Source organism: Lontra canadensis, unplaced genomic scaffold, assembly GCF_010015895.1.
Source record: "Lontra canadensis isolate GAN:19392208 unplaced genomic scaffold, GSC_riverotter_1.0 scaffold24, whole genome shotgun sequence".
Lineage (NCBI taxonomy): Eukaryota > Metazoa > Chordata > Mammalia > Carnivora > Mustelidae > Lontra > Lontra canadensis.
The window spans coordinates 23,423,080-23,440,392 of NW_022631018.1; the positions used below are offsets into that span (position 1 = coordinate 23,423,080).

At 55.8% G+C, this 17,313-nt stretch overlaps 1 protein-coding gene across 1 annotated transcript in view; it reads right to left on the reverse strand.

The window, feature by feature from the left end:
* RCSD1 (RCSD domain containing 1) overlaps window positions 1–17,313 on the reverse strand; it is a 58,484-nt gene that overhangs the window by 40,738 nt on the left and 433 nt on the right. The window lies entirely within an intron of this gene.

Sequence of the window (17,313 nt, forward strand, 5' to 3'; positions counted from 1 at the left end):
AGGGAACGGTGACCGTGGACGTGGCCTCCCAAAGGGAACGGTGACTGGGGAGGAAAAGCCTGTTGTAACAGAGCGACCCACGGGGTGCTGGGGAGGGGCAGGGGAAGTTCCAGGCAGGCCGGCATGGGCAAAGGCCTACGAGCGAGGGAGTCGGGAGAATTTTCCAGAGGGGCTGGAAAACACCGTGGGGACAGGCCTCAGCCCTGCACTCTGCGTGGGCAGGAGAGGGTACCGGAAGGAGGTGGCGGAAGTTGGGACCGGGTGAGGGGAGCACTGGGAGCGTGAGGAGAGCCAGGAGGCAACCCTGCCAGCTCAGGGTTCAGCGTGCCCAGCTGCCCTGCTGCCCTCTTTCTAGGACATGGCCCCAGAACAGGCATGACCGAGGTCACACAAGGAGCCAGGCATGGGGTGGAAGGTGGGCCCTGGGCCACTGCTCGGGCGCTCAGACCTCTTGCAGCTCCATCTCCGGCCGGCGGCCGCGACTGGAAACCGTAACCTCCCCGGCAGCCTGTCCTTTCTCGCCCACAGCGGGAAGTGAGGCTCTGAGGCCGGGGGTGATTTGTGGCCGAATGGTGACGTCCTGAACCTCGGTGCCTCCGGACAAGTCTCTTGGGGGACAGGTCTTCAGGGAGGCAGTTCCGTTAGAATGAGGTCCTCATGGTCGGTCCTCATCCCGCATGACTGGCGTCCTTGTAAGCAGACATGAGGACGCGGCCTTGGAGAGGGAAGACCCGGTGAGGGTGTGGGAGGAGGCATGGAGAGGCGAGGCCACTGAAGAGAGCAGCGTGGCTGATGCGTGGACCCTGGGCTTCTAGAAGGCCTCCAGAGCCGTGAGGAGATGCTGCTGTCCCACCAGCTAGCATAGCTGCTGCTCCTGGCCCGTGGGAGCCCCTCTGGGCAGCGGACTGCGTGTCCTCCTGCTATCGCGTGGGGTCAGGACCCATGTGCCTCGCGTCCTTCTCCCCCACACCCCACACTGTCAACGCCGCTGGACTTCGCACAAGCAGAGAGACTGGCTGGGCAGTCATTGTGACCTTGGCTGCTCCCTGCTGTTCCTTAATTGGGACTTTTGTTTCCAAAACTCAAGGAACACGTCACTGGACAGAAAAGGAGTCCTCAGAGCTGCTGGATGTCGCCCTTGACTGTGGCTGGAGGGAGCTCCCAGCTGGAGCCATGGGGCAGCGGGCCCCCTGGTACGGACAGTAGGGCCCATGACCCAGCTGCTCCCAGTGGGGCCCTGGGGGCAGCAGGTCAGAGACGCCCCAACACCTCAGAGTCCAGAAGCCCTGCCAGGCCCCAGCTGGTCTCCCCGCTGCGGCTTCAAACCTGGCTTCTGCCTTGGAGCTGAGTGACCCAGGCTGGGCAGGACCTGGTCTTTCACCGAACAGCTGCTCTGAGCTTCAAAGGCAAACCACAAGCAGGGGAGGAAGCAGACTCCCAGCTTCCCCACCCTCCCCGTGCACCCCCCTCCCTCTCCCCCTCTCCCTCTCTCAGGCTCCACGGCGCCTGCCTCTCTCTGAGCCACCGAGTTATTTCCAGATCTTTCCTTGTGTTTTCCAAAGCACAGGGGTGACCACACTGGATCTGCGGCGTCCTTTGTACCTGCTCCAAGGCGTTGACCATGAACACGTGGTCTCATTTCATCCTCCCAATAATCCAGGCAGGGACGGAATTATCATCCTGATGAGGACCCCAAATCTTGAGCCACTGATCTGATCCCACAGCGATTCAGCGATGGAATTTAGTTCAGAGACCTGACTCGGACCCTCTGTGCCCGGCTTTTTCCTGCTAGATTGAAGCCCTCACTCGGCTCTCATCCAGCCCACACAAGGTACCTTCCCAGGCCCAGGAGGCACAGGTGAACCGCCTCTCATTATGGACACTAGAAACCCAGCCCCAGGGCTGCCCTCCTTCTAAATGCTGCGTCGCATCTGGGCGTGCCCATACAGCACAGGCCCCTGGAACCAGTTGCTCCCTCTCTCGGTCCTCAGTGAGGCCTGTAGGGAGAAAGCCCTGGCCCCGGGAGGAAGGGTCCCCGTCCACCCCCTCCATCCGCAGGGCTTGCCTGACCTCTGTCAGATGGCTGGCCAGAAGGTCCCCATGCCACGCTCCCTCCACTCCCTTCTTCGAACCCTAGCCACAGCAAACTTTCTAAAATGGAAATCGGATCACATGATTCCCTGCCCCCCCGCACCAGGGGCTGAGCGTCAAATGGTGGTGAGACAAGAGGGGGCTTTAGAGAGCTTTAACTCTCCCCCTACCCTCATCATGATGCCCAAGAAACATCCAATTTACATCGAAACGTGCGAGCTCCAAATGCCTCGTGGTCGGGACTGTGAGTTAAGTGCCTCTGCAGAGAAATCCTCACGCGGCCACGACCAAGCCTGACGGAGACCCCCAGGGTCTCGCGTGGTCGGCCACTTCACACACTCCCCTCTCTCCCACCGCAGCGTCCCCAGCGTCCCCAGGAGGGACGTCCTTCTGGCAGAGGCTCCCCACCTCCTCTGAGCTCAGGTGTTACTTCCTCTGGGAAACCTCTCCCCCTGCAGGTCACACCCACATCAGTGTCCTGCTACCCTTCTGACGTCCTTACCAGGCTGCAAGCTCCTTGAGGGCAGGGCCCAAGTTTTCCTCCCTTCTGTGGCAGAGTTTCTGGCCCAGAACCTCACAGAGTGGGCACTCACTAAATATTCATGAAGCAGACAACTGCGCGTGTCTCCTCCCTAACCCAGACCACTCTCGTCCGTGACTCTGAGGGCTCTCCTAGGAGCAAGTCCGCAGCGCCCGAGAGGGTATCCTGCCAAGTTCTTGCTGGGGGGTGGAGGAGGGAAGGGGGAAGGTCTTGCCCACTCGGCTCTGCCTCCCCTCGCTAGTGTGCAATATCCCCCCATCAGCAGCTGCTGCCGCAGGAAGTACCAGATTGCTTCATTTCCCACGGTGCCCGCAACCCTTCCTGCCCTCTCCTGCCCCTCCCTGCTGGTGGAGGAGGACCCACAGGAGAACCTGGGAGGACAGAGCTCAGCACCACAGGTCGCTCTCAGCTCACGTTCCCTTCCAGGCACATCTCACGGAGCCCACAGTTTGTGCCCACAGGCACAGCGAGGCTTTAAGGAAGGAAGGAAGGATGGGACCAATTTGGCCACACTTATCAAGAACCATAAAAACAGTCATATTCTTTGACCTAATAATTCCACTGCTGGGAACGGCTTCCAAAGAAATGATTCAAAAGAACAGCAAAAAAGATACGTGTACTGTTTATGGCTCTGTTATTTACAATAAGGAGAAAGTGAAAGCAAATGCTGTATCCCAAAGTAGAAAAAGAACTAAATAAGTTATGGTATATTTGTGTAACAGGACACCACTCAAATATTTAAAATGAAAACAGGACTATGTCAAACAGGCATATTGTCTTGGAAATTATAGTAAGAGAGAAGATATAGACTTGCGTATACACTGATGACAATTTTGTAAAAACTATATATGTGGCAGAAAGTAATAGAGGCACACAAAGCTGGCAGTAGCTGCATTAAGTGGAATTGTCTTTCCCAGCTTCTTTTTAATGATAAAGGAGATTCACACTGAGGCTCAGAAACGTGCAAGAAAAATAAAGGGAAAACAGTTGTGTCAGGATGACGAATTTTTATGATTTTCCCTGAAGATGCATAGTATTAGTTTAATAATAATAAAATAGCATTTTAAAGCTAAGGCAAATACCCTGAACACAAAGTCCGAGGGTTGTCTAAGAGAATTTTTTGTTAATTGCGGTCTTAGCTTCATTTTACAAATTATAACCAGAACATCCGTAATTCAGACCTTCCCTATGTGTGGCTGGAGGTCTGCAGATGCTCTGGTGTGGAGCCTGTAAGCCTGATTGCCACTAAAAGCAGCTCAAAGACCTTTGCCCAGTGGATAAAGAATTCCGACCCCTCTCCCTCCTCTCTCTCCATATGGACTACCACAGTCCACGTCCCCTGGCCTCCCTTCCTTGAGCGTGAGAGACAGCCAGGGGAAAGGAGATGGGAAGATGGGATCCCACCAAGGAGAGACCTAGGGAGGCTGCCTGTGCAGGGAGAAGACTGCAGGTCCTGCACTGGTGGGGTCAGAGGCAGAGCTGGGACGGAGCCCTTCTTTTCCCGAGTGTTATTCTGTGTGACGGGTATGGCGGGTTCAGACTCCCCACCCTGGGCACGCACACTGCTGTGCTCCTTCACTGTCCTTACGTCTCCTGGTGCCCCTCACCTGGTGCCCCTCACCTTGTCCTTGGCCTGACTCTCTCTGGCAGTGGCCCTCGCCCCCTCTGTGCAGAGACCACTTCCGTGCGGGTCGCCGCTGAGCCGCTCCACCCCAAGCCCCTCTGAGCTCCGGACTGGATTCCCTGCCGATTCAGCCAAGGCCTCCGCGGACAGGCAGCCTCTCAGGCCCAAACCACCATTGTTCTCGTCCCTGCTGGCCGATGGAAAGTGCGCTCACTATGCACCGTGCACACCCTCCTCTCCCGCCGATGCCCCCCACCCCGCCCCGCCCTGCAGCCTCCAACCAAACACCAACACTGGGATCCCTCCCTCAGTTGATCCCACAGCTTCTTCTCCTCTCCAGTCTCAAGGCCATCTTCTGTGGGTGCTTTGACCCCTCGATGGTACTCCGGCCTCTAGAGTCTACCCATCCGACCCCCCCAACCCCATGCCCTGGGACCAGATGAATGGCCTTCCGGAGCCCCCTGACCCAGGGAGCTCCTCTCTCCTGGGACTTCATTTCCCATAGAAAAACGCCCACATCACCAATGCCATCTTTCTAGGCAGAGCACCTGGTTTCATCCTGTCTGCCTCCACCCTACCTCTCCCCATTCCCGTGTACACGCACACATTCTTGCACGCACATTCCATGTGCACGTACACGTGCATGCATGTTAGCACTCACAAGCCTGTAGGCACGTATAGTCCGTGTGCACGTACACATATACTTTTGCACGCACATCCCCTTGTGCACATGCACACACGCCGCCTCTCTGCACGTACACGTGTATGCACATTCACACGTATGTCCCCCATGTGCACACATATGCTTGCACTCTCCCTGTGTGCACGCACACGTGTATGAACATATGCTCACACACGTGTACGTGCACACATGTGCACACATGTGTTCACTCTGTACGTGCACACATGTGTACACGTGTGTTCGCATGTCCCCTCTGTGTGCACGTACACACACGTGCACATATGCTCGCACACCCCTCGGTGCACGCACACACACACGCACGTATGCTCGCACGCCCCCTCCGTGTGCACATGCACACATGTCACCTCTGCACGGACAAGTGTATGCCCATTTGCACACGCGCCCCCTCTGTGTGCACGTACGCAAATACGCACCTTTGCACGCACACCCACTCCCTTAAGAGACCATGCATTTCGGTCACTTCGAACGCTTGGCGTTGCCGGTGCACGTCCCTCATCCCTTCTCCTCATCACTTAGCCTCTCCCACCGTTGCTTCTCCGCCTCTGCACCCCTGCCACCTGTTTTGACAAACCGTCCTGGTGCTCAGTGTCCACTCTGAAGTCACCCTCCCACGAAGCCGTCTCCAGCTGGACCCCTTGAGGAAGCTCCCCCTGGAGAAGGTCCTCCAGGCCCGGGGCCTCGTTGCTTCCGTAACAGCCTGTGCCCTGCCTTTCTCTGCAGATGCGTTGTGTGGCTTCCCGCGACCACGACGCACCCTGCGCTGACCGAGTACCGTCGACATCTGGACTCCCTCCGAGAACCCGACAGCATCTTCTTGCAGCGGGCCCAGCACACACATGCGGGACGACTGGGCAAACGAACGCGGGTGTGTAAGCCCGGCTCTCCCTGAGCGCCGCACGCCCTTTTCCTAAAGCCGAGCAGAGGACCCTACGTGCATCCCTGTTTAATTTCATTAGGTTGGTTTCGGCCCAGCTTCCCACCCCATATAAATAATTTTGAACTTGAATATGTCACGTAGCGTTATTAACTATCCTGGCTGTGGGTCATCTGGATTCTTTCTATTTTTCATCCCAGTCATTAACAAAAGTGTTTAACAAGCCAGGGCTAAGGACAGAGCCTGTGGCCTGTCCCTGGAGATACCCCTCAGGAAAGACCTGGGAGGGCAAAGTGCAGCTCACTACGCTTCGGGCAAGGTAGCTCATTCTGCTCTGAATTCTTCTTGCCAAAAAATCCTTCCTAAGACAAGTAACGAAACTGTCTGCAAAATCAGAATGCCCTGGTTGGCATGCGAAAGCCCTTGATTCCTCCAGCCTGGCCAGCAGCTCGGGACCGATGTCAGCTGAGATGAACGTCAGCTCCAAACTCTCCCGTCCCTGCGGCCATCCTAGCAGTCTCCGGATCCCACATCCCATGCTGGTCAGCACCCCGGCAGGGGCGCCCTGTGCGGGTGGGAAAGGTGAGGACAGCCCGGGTCTGGGAAGAGATCCGCAAGGTCAGTGAGAGGGAGAGGGTGGGGGCAGCCGTGCCGTCGGACTCTCCGCTTACCCTCTGCTCCCTCCTCATTTCACTCGCTGCTCCATCAGGATGAACCCACACAACACACTTGCTTCCCCTCCCTTCTCCTCCCTTTCTCTGAAACGCATTTACCGGCCCTGACACTCCCTTCCTCTCGCAGGCATTGGCCGCCATGGAAGCCTGTGGCCCGGATCTGCTGTTCCGTGCCTCAGTCACCCCCATTTCCCAGTTTCTGGTCTGGACTTACGCTTCCAGCTCTGCCCTGAGGACCAGCCTCCTCCAGGAGCCCAGAAGGCTGTGACAGCATCCACCAGCCCTTGTTCACACACACTCCTGGGGGAGGACTTCACATGTCCTCCTGTCCATCTGGGCCTCAGTCAAAGCTGTGGGAAGAGCAAGGGAGGCTGTCCCTTTTTAAATGGCTATAGAAACCGACTTCTTTATTCCAGCAAACAATCATGTCACTCCTAGTATGTGCCAGGCACTGTTCTAAGCACTTGACACAAATATTTAACTCATTTAATCCTCAGAACACCCTAATCCTTTAGTACTACTCTGATTTCCATTTTACAGATGGGAAAACTGAGGCACAGAGAGGTCACCAGCTAGTAGTAACTGGAAAAAATCAGGATTCAAAGCCAGCTGTGTGACCCCCAGGTCCGTACTCTCAACTCTTATCCATGCCGATTTTGTGCATAGCCTGCCTTCTGGTCCTCATTCAGAAGCGTGTATTGAGAACCTACTATGCTCACTGTAGGAGAACTAGCGCCAATGATGGAGATTTCAGAGCTCATTGTTTAGTTGAAGAGCTACGGGAGAGTGCTTTAAAAAGAAAGTGTGGTAAAACTGTTTTTCTTTTTACCACTTTGTGTGTCCTCTGACCTACAGAGGAAGCCTTAGCTCTGCCATAGTCACCAGTGTCACCTTCTCGCACTCTCTCTGCCACCTCCACTAGGCACAGAGAACACCAGAACCCTCCTCCAAAAGACCCACTCAGGGATGTCACGACTTTCCACAGTGTCCTCTTAATAAATATTAATAACGATATCGCCATGATTTTATATCCATGGGATAGTTTAAAGTTCCAGGGCAGTTTCATAATTTCTTTAAAAATCACACATGATCTTACTTCCTTCTCAAATGAGCCCTAGAAGGTAAGTAAAACGGGTTCCCATTTTACAGATGGAGACACAAGCCAGGGCCCTAAAGCGGTTACGGACTCTGAACCCGAACTCAGGTTTCGTGGTTTCTCTGTCCACATGGCAACCCTGTTGACCCGTTTCAGATGCCATGATCGGAAAAGGAAAACCCGAGGGGACAGAGGGCAGAGAGTGGTCTGTTGTCCCTTCAAAATTCACCGTCTCCTTGCAGTGACTTTGCCTTCCCTGACCTTTCCTTAAGCACAGAGGGCAGGGCTTGTATATGCGGCTTATGCAAAAATTCTTATTCTGGCTGTTTTGTAAGGACATGCAGGAAAAAAAGCATAGATTCCCCGTTCACTGCTGGGGTGGGGGGGTACCTCCAAATAAAAAACGGTAGCTATAAGCTCTGGATGGCGCGGTCTGTGGAATTAGCTCTTCCAGGGCTAAGATGTCTGAAAAACATTAAAATTTTTTTTACTTATTTGTTCTTTGAGAAACACTGCAAACAGTTGCACCTAATGGTTGATGTTTATATCTGACTGGTGTTATCTTTCCATAGAAATGGTGCATGCTCACCCATGGCATCCCCCTCCCACCGCTCTGCCCCTCCTAGCGTGTCCCAAAGTACAGAGAAGAATTAAAATCACTGAAAACATTCTCTGTGTTTGCGAAGCAGCCTTCATTTTCATCAGGACGAACACCTCCGACCACGAGAGTTGTGTGAGGGGCACAGATCCAAGTTCTCCTCCACAGTCTTCACGCCTTCGTCAGCCCGAAAGCCACAGTCTTCCCTCCAGACCCGGATCCACGGGCGTCTCCTCTGCAAGCCTTGTAAGACTTCTCTGGGGCACTGCCCATGTTCATGAAACTCTCCCCGCTCTCCTCATTTACGGCACACGGGAGGGTCGCCCTTCCTTCTTCCTGTGCTTGAGTGTAGCTGTGGGCGACTTCCAACCCTTCCAAGCCAGAGCCTCAGCCAGGGCAAGGCTTCCGGAACTTTCCCTCCCTCTGCCACGATAACTGACGATGCTCCATGTGGAAGCTGCCTTGTCAACCTGGGTCCCGGGGGAAGGACAGCAATGAGCAGAGCCCCCAGCCCCACTCTTCACAGACACGCTGCTGAAAACGTGTCCTTAAATACACGAATAAAGGGCGGATCAAGAATAAGGGATTTGACAACAGAACATCAAATGAGATCGCACAAAAGGCAATTTTATAACCTTGCTAGGCACAACCCTTTCTGAAGGTGGGGATGATCCCGGATGATCTTAAGTAGCTCTGCCCAGCCTGCCAACATGGTGCTTTTCTCACGGGGAAGAGACCGGACCAGGGGGCGCCAATCCTTGGAGCCCCACGGAGACCTTCCCTAGCACCCTGTGGACCACTTCTCCTGACTGTGGCTTGGACCCGCGAGGACCGTGTTTGGGACCCACCCCAATACGGGGGCTGTAGGTTACCCCAAGGGCAGGAGATCAGTCACACGGCAGACGCATGAGTAGTCACTGGTAATTCACTCGCAGGCAGTGACAGGGACAGTGGTGTAGCCGTATGGCCGGCAATAACCCCAGATTCCCTCTGCCAAAGCCCCAAGTCCCCTGCCCCTGTGATGGACAGGAAGTCGCCTGCTGTCGTGGGCTAAGTGGTGGCCCCCAAGAAGATATGGTCACACCCGAGTCTCCGGAACCTGTGAATGTTCCCTTGTTTGGTAAAGGCTTATGGATTCGAGGTGTCGAGATCCCCCTGGATGATCGGTGTGACTCCTGCGTCCAGTGACACATGTTCCTTAGGACAGGCACACGGAGACGGCGAAGTGAGCCCGGGGCAGAGATGCATTGTGGCCACAAGCCCAGGAAGCCAGCAGCCACCAGGACCTAGAAGAGGCGCGGAACAACGTCTCCCCTCGAGCCTCGGTGGGGAATGTGGCCCTGGGACACCGTCAAGTATCTGGCCTCCAGCACCAGGAGGATAAATTCCTATTGTTTTAAGCCATGCAATGGCTAGCAAACTCCTCTGCCTACCCACTCGGAGGCTCGAGGTTCTCCCTGGGGGCAGCACTCTGGGATTCTGTTGCAGGCTGGGGCTCCCATTCACGTTCCCCCGAAAACACAAGGGCTTGGCACCAACCTTGGTTTTCTCCAGTTTAGACGCTCAGGGGAGGATTCAGGCAGGACTGGGCAACGGGTCAGTGGCTGTCCCAGGAAGACCCCCGAGGAAGGCTAGTAGGAGCGGCACCTGCGAGGTTGGGCCTCCCAGCCTTAGCCCTGACCGTTTGCCCTCACAAACTAGAAGGATGACAACAAAGGCCATTCCTCTTCCTGCCTGTGTCACCCCCAGAAATAATGCTGCTTGCTAGGTAAAGCCTAGAAAATGGAGCCCCACCCAGGCCTTGGGAGAGCCTCGAGGAGACGACACACAAAAGCGGGGCCGTGAAACAGTAATGATGATTTCCACACACGGATCTACAGTGACCTGTACAGGAGAATGTCCTGTCCGGAGGGCTGGGACGCCTGCGTCTGAGGCCCAACTTTACCACTGACTGGCTGACAGAGTGACCACTGGTGAAGCATTTACGTGTAGTCTCCTCATCTCTAAAGTGAGGGGAACTGGAGAAATCACTAACATTCCTTCTTGCTCTTGAAACTCGAAGTCTTAAAATTGCATTTTTATTTAAACTTCCTTTTTTGCCACAGACGTTTTCACTCATTTCCCCAAGCGATACAGCTGGAACCTTCCAGAAGCCTTTCAGATACGTGAGGAGGGCTCAGAGCGACTCTGTCAGACATTAAGGGCCCCATGCCTTGCCACCTGGCCTCCACTGTGGGCTGGCCCTGGGCTGGAGGAGGACGGGCCGGGCCCAGGGGCCTGTGGTCTCCCTGGGAGCACACAGACGTCACGAGGGCGGCCAAAGCTTTCCCAGGGAGGAGAAAGGAGGAAACCCACCCAACAGGGTGGGTTCCAGCGTTGGCTCTCCGGGTAGTCCCTTCTAGGCGTTGGGCACATAATCATATGAAGCCCCAGCATCCTTTTCTGGAAAACGGAGGGAACAGGACTTTCACTGACATCTATGTGGCTGCTCAGCAGTGGTTTTCATTATCCATGGAAACGTACCTCAAAAGCAAGCCGAGCCAGGGGCCTGGAGCCTGGGAACGTAGTTCAGAGGTGGGGCGAGGTGGAGGTGGGAGAGCTGTCCCTTTAGCTCACGTGCGTGGAGTGAACTGTGGCCGGTGGGGGTCTGGAGGGGAGGCCCCGAGGAGGCCTGCAGCCCCCTCTGCGGCCTGTTGTGACACATAAATTCTCGGTGACCTCTGGTGTGGGTGCTGGACTTGTGTAACAGCAGCCACAAGGCCCAGCTTCCTGTTTCTGTTGCTGGGTTTGCAGGACCCGGCCCGGGCTGGCTGCTGCTGCTGGGCCCACCTCAGCTTGTCCTGGCACGAGCTTTTCAGACTGGGCACAGGGTGGGCGACCACGGTGGGAGGAATGAGTGGGGCTGCAGGTAGACATGTGAACGGGACGAGGCGGTTTCTCGTGAGCACGCTTGTTCCCAGAGGCCTCTTTCTGACGAAGGCGAGCTCCCTGGGGGTGGCTTCTGGTGAGCCTCACACACACATTCCCTTGGGGCCTGAAGCCTGTTTCAAACGGATTTCCTCGGTGCACTGCGCAGGTGTAGGCCCAAGGCTGTGCTCATCACGGGGTTGAAAGCCCCGTGGTCGTGCACCCCGGGGCTGCCAGAAGGCTGCCATATTTGGGGGGCCGGGGAATCCCCAGCAGGGGAAGCAAGTTTTCTCTGGCTGCCATGAGAGAAGCTGACTTCGAACTCCTACATACCCAAGAGCTTATCAAGATAGTATCTTGTATTTTGTACATCACGTGTGCGCGTCTTATTTCCCCAAACAGAAGAGAGCTCCTTTGGGGCAGGAACTGTAACTTATATCTCTCTGGGTCTCCCATCCAGTCCCCCAACTTCAAACCCTTTATCTTGCTTTGTCCTCCAGGAACAAACTGCGGGAGTCCCCAGACACACGTGTCATCTCTTAGCCAGAGGCTTTGCTCTTGTCACGCCCTCTGTCTGGAATGCTCTTCCCAATTTTCTGCACTAGAACTCCTACTCATCCCTCAAGACCTAATTGAGAAAGTGCCCCTAACAGGAAGTCCTCCTGAACCTTGGGCTGGGTATACCACTTGTCCTCTGTCTTTGGGAGCTCAGACCACACAAACTCACCTGGTAGGTGCTTGCCCGCTCCTAGTCCCGAGTTCTTCAAGGCCGGGCAGAGTGAGGCATTCAGCTCTGTGTCCCCAGAGCCTGGCCTCAATGCCTGTTCGTTGCAGGTCGTTAAAGAGCAAGGGGGCCCTGCCCTGTGCCTTGTTAGTGGTCAGTCACAGAAGAGCCAGTCTGGGAAGGCCTGTGATTGCTACCCTGAGGCCAGGAGGGTGGCCTTGATATGGCACAAGCAGTTTCTGAACGAAGGACTGGGGACACCTGACAATGCAGAGGCTCGGCTTCTTGGTTGGAGAAAATGTCAAGTTCCAGCGTCCATAATCTTTCCATGCTTCCTGCCTGGGGGCGCCAACATTACCCATTAAGGACAGGTTCTGATGGCCTCTCCAGAGTGTCTGCTCCCCTCCCAGGGAGCTCCTGGGGCTGGTGATTGCAGTGGTTGGAACCCCTCCTCTCAGGAAAGGATCCGGGGGGGCCTCACGGGCTCGGCGCTCGTTTTCCACCATTCCCAGAAGACAGGTGCCCGAAAGAAAGAAGACGGGGCGCTCACTGCCCCCAGGACCAAGGCACGAGGGCAGATCTGTTCAGGAGATGAGCTCCTGGAGCGCCCCAGCACAGTGAGGCTGATGGTGGCCACCAAGCCCAAGCCCTGTGTCCTCAGGGTCCTCGCATCCGCTTTCGCGCAGAGGGATGAACATGTCCGCATAACGCCCTGAAGGCCAGACACGAGGTGGACCCTGTTTTGGGATGAAACTATCACCTTCCTTCTTACGGCGCAGGCCACACGGCCTCCCAGATCCGAGCTGCCGGCCACCCGCAGCCTCTTGTTTTCTCCCTCTCGACGTGGCGGGGCGGCCAGAGAAGGTTTCCTCCCACACGCAGCTCTGAAATGAGTGAGCGGCGGTGGTCAAACCGCCCGCAAACCTGAAGCTATTACTAGAGGAAGGCAGGGCTGTCTTCAGATTTCTCTGGAACCCGTGGCCCTGATAAGATTACTGGGCCGCTGAGCCACCCGCGGTCCGATTTCCCACAGAACCCCTGCCCTGGCTTGCCGGAGGAGGCACGAGGATCAGGCTCTGAAACCTGACTCCATCCCAGGAATGCACACTCACCCCTCCCAGGACGGAGATGGGGCCTGGGCTGCCCCCAATTCCCTGTCACTGCAGGCCGGCGAGTGAAAGGTGGCAGTTACGTGGAAGCCCGTGTTACTTCGAGGGTCCCGCTGAGCACCCGGGAGCCACACAGGAATGCCAGGGTGCTCGGGGACACCCACAAGTCCTCCGAGCTAAACCCCAGCTTCCAGACGCCACGCGATCCCTAACCATGACCCATGAGCTCCAGCCAGCCGCCAACGGGTGGCTCCGTGAGAGGGTGGGTCCCAAAACAGCAAAGGCTGCTGGTGAAATTGGGGTTAAAAAAAAAAACTTAATGAAATTTTAAAAAATCAGTGAAAAAGTAGGTTACAAATGGAACACATTCTATACACAGGGACACACACGGGTCACACATGCTCTCCGTCCCTTCCTCTCTCATCGTCAGTGATACCGATAGTCTGCGAGGAGGAAAAGACACGACAGTCCCGTAATTTCTGTGTCACATTCACACACAAGGTTCAGCATGAATAAGCGCTCCATGAACAGATGAGGAACAAAAGATATCTGGACACGACCGGGCGTAGCCTCAGAGGAAAGGGATCATTAGCTGTCCCCATCCAAACTAGAAATCAATGATCTGTTCAGTGGCAAGAAAGTTCAGTCCTCACAGACGTTCACCTAAATAGCAGACACGTGGTTGTGGGACGTAAGTTTGATTTTCATGTGTCTACTAGTCACTGAGCAAATGAAGGATGTCATCCGTGAAGATTAACATTCTTTGCCAGCTATTTTGTAGAGCCTACGATTTACAGTTGAACGACTGAGAACATTAATTTGCTCCGGGTGTCCTAAGTCTCTAGCTCTTTCTCTGCTCTCCTCCTCCGGCTCCCATCCACAGCGATGGGTCCATTAGCTGCTCCAGAGAAACTCGAGTACATCAGGGGACATCTGACAGATACGAATCTGAGAAATACGGAGGCCTGTATTTCTCATAGGGTGCTGGGCATTTCAAAACCAATATACCTAAACCTTGCTTTAAAAAAAAAATCTGATCTTTTCCCCATCATCAATCAATCTCTGGTCATTCAAAAAGCATTTACTGAGTGTCTGTTGGGCCTTCCGGGGAAAGAGCCAGCTGGGCAGACGATTACCAGTCTGCCTAGTACTGGGATCCCGTTTGCACCGAGTGCTCGGGAGACCGCTGCAGAGTCTGAGGGCATCTGGGAAGGCTTCCCAAGGTGGCAGCACTGGAGATGTGGACTGAGATGTCAATGAGTTCCCTGTTTCTGGTAATTCATTTACCAAGCAAACTTTTCCTGAGAAGTGAAATGATTGTAATGTAGGCACTGTGCCCATCTCTGGAGACCGGAAGACCCACAGGACAGATCCTGCTTACAAAAGGTGTGTAGGCTTACGTCAAAGCTGCACTCTTCCCCTTGGTGTCTTGGGGAGCTCAATGCTTCTGGGCACCCTGTGAGCTCAAGCATGGCGGTCATTTCTGATTTCTCCTTTGACACATGGTCTTTACTCTTCCCTCTTTTCCATCCTTACTCTCTCTTGAAGGCGGAAGCTGTGTGGACACTCAGAGAAGCTTCTCAGCCTGGTTCCCTTGCTCACTCTAGGAACTGGCATTTCTGCCAGTCCACTCTGCTTCCTCATGACCGCCATCTGACTAAAGGCCCTGTGGAGTTTCCTGCTCTCTGCAGAGTAGAACCCAGGGCCATCCACTCTCTGGCCTCGGAGGCCTGCAGCTGGCCTCTGTCTGAATTAGAAAAAGGCACCCCTTTGGGGGCACGACTAGACAAGGAGACTTTGTATGAAGAAAAAGTAACCCTTTCGTCCAGATGGCTTGGATTCCAGCTCCCACTCACCCACTTGGCCGGCATCCACTAACTTGGAGGCCCCGTGGTTTTATCTTATTACTTTCATTTTTCCCCTTGATGCTTCCCTACCTTCCTCTCCAGCCAACTGGCCTGCTTTCCTGAACAAAGCTAGCATGCTCTCCCCGTACCCATTCCTTGCCTTCTCCTCACCACCCACCTTTCTTTTACGGCTTCTGCCAGGTCCACCTCAAAACACCAGAATACTTATGATGGGCAGTAGTCATTCGTTTGGCACTCACGCGTTTGAAAACACATACAGGACAGGATCTGGTAAGTCTCATTTGGCCTACTGCACTGTGAGCTTTTGAAAGACATCTTTATCTTGTTTATTCCAGAGGGCTTAATGAGGGCTGAAGTAATGACTGATATCGGTAACAGTGACTTAAAAAAAAAAAAAAAAAAAGAACAGAGTTCCCAAAGACTTACAAGAGGTAGGTTGGCTCTAGAGAATGAATGTTGAGTAAGCCTTGTTGATGTGGCTTGAATTCCTCATACTGAGAAGTCATACAAGTCAGTCTCCCCCCAGAGAGGTAAGGTACCCTCTTGCCTCAAAAGTGGGTTTCATCTCCCAAAAGAGAGGTTTGCTCTATGTCAGGAGTTCCCCAATCCCACTCCCGCATATCATGTCCCACCAGAAAAAGTCTACTTCCTGGCTATGAATCCTCACTTCCCCAGCCTCTCGGTTTCCTCTTTACTTCCTTTTCCAGAGCTAGGGGCTGCAGCTGTTTTTTCAATCGTTTTGACAAAGAAACTTCAAACGCAGTCACTGCTAATCAGCATTCCGTGCCCCACAGCAAACCCAGCACGAGGGACAGGCTTCCTGGCTGACTGAGCGATTCCCTCCCAGCCCCCCCGCTTGGGAAAACCCCCCAGCAGCCAAGACCCCGCTCCCTTTGTAGACCAGAGGGCCTTGCCTTTCCCCGGCCCCAAGCCGCACAGGAAGTCGCTCAGGTGACAATTCAGGGCCTCTGCCACACACCATTCCTTCCTCAGCTGAGAGAGAACCTGAGAGAGAACGGAAGGGCCATTGTCTTCCCAGAAGACAGTTCACACTCGAATTTGGCCCCCAAGCAGCAACAGGCTTTTAAGCCTAAGGCTTGCTTTGCTCTTATTCCCAGTCCATTTCTGCAAGATATCAGACTGGTCCTATGTCGTACCCAACCTCTAGCCTAGGGCCTGAGGCCTCCTGTACTCTCCCAGAGGAGGGAACCCACTTCTCAAGCCACTGCTTTAGGAGCCTTCATTCACCGCCCCCCTTTCCGGGCCATCTCCCTCCTCCGCCCCAAAGCTGTAGCCAGCGGGGAGAATCCTGATGCTCTGTGCTTGGAGCGCTTGGAGGGTCTTTGAGCAGACCCGGAAGCCACCTGCAGAGCTTTGCCATGTGGGCCGCCTGCGCCCTTCCCCAGGCCTGATCTGCTCGAGCTTCCCCAGCTTATCAGTGTTTCTCTGGAGGGCGGATCCCACACTCTAGGGGCACCCTGAAGACGACCCTGCTCCTCGAAGACAACCAGTGCAGCGGGATGTCTGAGTGCAGGGTGCCTGCTCAGGACAGACCCAGAGCCCTGCAGAGTCACAGGGCTTCACAGGCCCAGCCGGGGTCATGGCTCAGGAGAGCCAGCCAGGCCTCCCGGGCTGCAGAGCCTGGAGTGGGACCGGAAGGACGCTGAGTCGTGACTGCTGCGGCTACAGCCCCCGGAGCAACGGTCTTCCTCTGGATTGTGGGCGGGAGTCACCGAAGCAGCTGCCCAACCTTTGCGCCTTCTCCTTCCGTCTGTTTCCAAAGTCCCTCCCGTGAAGACCGGCTCAGGGCTAGCCGTCCGGTCTCCGTTTCCAGGGGAAATGGGCGGAAGCCTCAGAACGGGGAGGAGGGCGGGACAGGGGACCACACCGGGCGCCCCTCCGCTGGGGGGACGCCCGCACCCCACGGAGGCGGGAGCAGCACCAGGACAGAGCCGCGCGGGGAAGCGGGGCGGGGGGAGCGGCTCACCCCGGGGCGCCCCGCAGATGCGGCCCTAACCCTCGCGGCGGCCCGGCTGGGGAGGCAGGGGCTGACCAGACGCGGGGCCGGCTGCCCACGAGCCAAGCTTTCCCAGAGTTCCGGAAGATGTGGCGGACAGAGAGCGCTCGGGAAGCGGGAGGACTGTCCTAAAGGTCACTCCTCAGTCGGGAGGGAAGCCCGGAGCCCGGCCCAGCAGCGCCCGCGGCGCCGGTTCTGCTTCTCGCTCAGCGCCCGCCTCTTCAGACCGGGGGTTTCTGCTTCGCCGCGGTTTCTTTTTCTTTTTTTGGCCCCGCATGTCTGCCCGCGCACGGACTCACTTTCTAACTCGGGGGCGCAGAGGTCCTGAGGCCAACACCTGGCGCGCCCGCGGCCCCTGCCCCGCGCGCCCTCCGGCCCGGCGCGGTGGGTTCGGGGCTGGGGTCGCGGGCGGCCGGAGCCCCGCAGCGCCGCCCCCGCGCGCCCGCCGCCCCCGCGCCCCCGCGCGCCCAGCGCCCCCGCCGCCCCT